Source organism: Gavialis gangeticus, unplaced genomic scaffold (genome assembly GCF_001723915.1).
Source record: "Gavialis gangeticus isolate Ggan-Ray unplaced genomic scaffold, GavGan_comp1, whole genome shotgun sequence".
NCBI lineage: Eukaryota > Metazoa > Chordata > Crocodylia > Gavialidae > Gavialis > Gavialis gangeticus.
In genome coordinates, this window is record NW_017729004.1 from 2,774,672 (window position 1) to 2,776,055 (window position 1,384).

The window sequence follows — 1,384 nt, forward strand, 5'->3', positions numbered from 1 at the left end:
TGGTCCATGCTGATGCAGTGTGAAGCAAGCTGTTAGTCGTGCAACCTATGTTAGCTTGGGGTAAAGGGGGGTTAAGCATGACTCTAAGAAGAGAAGAGAAGCAAGACCCCATGCTTGGTAATCCCATCAGTATTGAGTTGTGAAGTAGTAAGACAATCTCAGACTATGGTCATAGCACGCAGTGTACAATTGCTGGGGTAGGGAATATTGAAGGGCATCCCTTGGACAGCCAGTTAAAACAGGTCCAACGCTGAAAGCTTCCCATGTCGCGAGGTGTGTGGAATCGCTCAAAGTCGTTAGGCAATTACCAAATAAATGACTAGAAATCCTGATGTGCCAGCTGTCAGCTCACCAGTGAGAGAAGAGACAAACTTCACCAAACAAATTGCCTGCCTTTGCTTAGTCGCTCAATTTTTTTCCGGATGACGGTTTTTATAGGAGGTTGTTATTTATTATCTTCAGCAATCCCTGGCAGTTGAGGATGATCGTCTTCCAGGATTGTCTTATCTCTGGGTCTGAAGATGGCTGGCAAAGCTGATCTGGGATTTACAGACTGCTGCAACTCAGGCAAGTGTTTCCATGTGCGTCGGGTGGCTCCTGAGCCTTGATTCGTGTGATTTTTTATAGGCCAGTGGCAGCTAACATATAGCATGCATGCCACAAGTGGCATGAGCATCTTGTGTGTGTGGCACATGGCAGATTGGGGAGGGGACAGGTAGCACAGTGGCAGATAAGGCAGGGAGCAGAAAGCAGAGCAGCAGATCAAGCAGGGGAAGGGGACCAGAGGGCCATTTGGTGAGGGTATGGGGCCAATGGCAGCAGTCGTCTGAGTGATGAGACACTCCCATGGGGTGTGATTAAATCAGTGATTGTCGCAACAAGTCTGTGGCTGCCTTGGACTTTACAGCTGTCACTTCTGTCACGATAGAGCAGCAACAGGGAAGATACCCCTGAATCGCCTGCTGGCAAAGTGCAGCCCACAGTCTAGCTCTTGATGTGAAGGGATGTCGAATGCCACTGAAGTCACGGCTCTGTGGCCTGGAGCCAAAGGCTCTCCAGGTCGGCCTGAAAGCTGCCTTGGTATCGCTAATGCCATTTTTCTCTTCCTTTGAATAGATGCTATGAGCTGTAAGCGGGTTGCATGTAGAAGTAAGCAAGCACAAAGGTAGTGCAAATAGCTGCTGCAGGCAAAACAAAATGTCGATAGCTGTAGACCGTAGGGAATCAAGAAAGAAGAGAGAAGACAAGCAAACCCAGGCTGGTCCCATCTGCAAAACAAACCCAACTTTAGCTCAGTTGGTGAGAAGTACATGCAGTTAGAAACAGGCTGGAAATGGAATCATAGAGTCCTAGAAAACGAGGGCAGGAAGGGACCTCAGGAGGT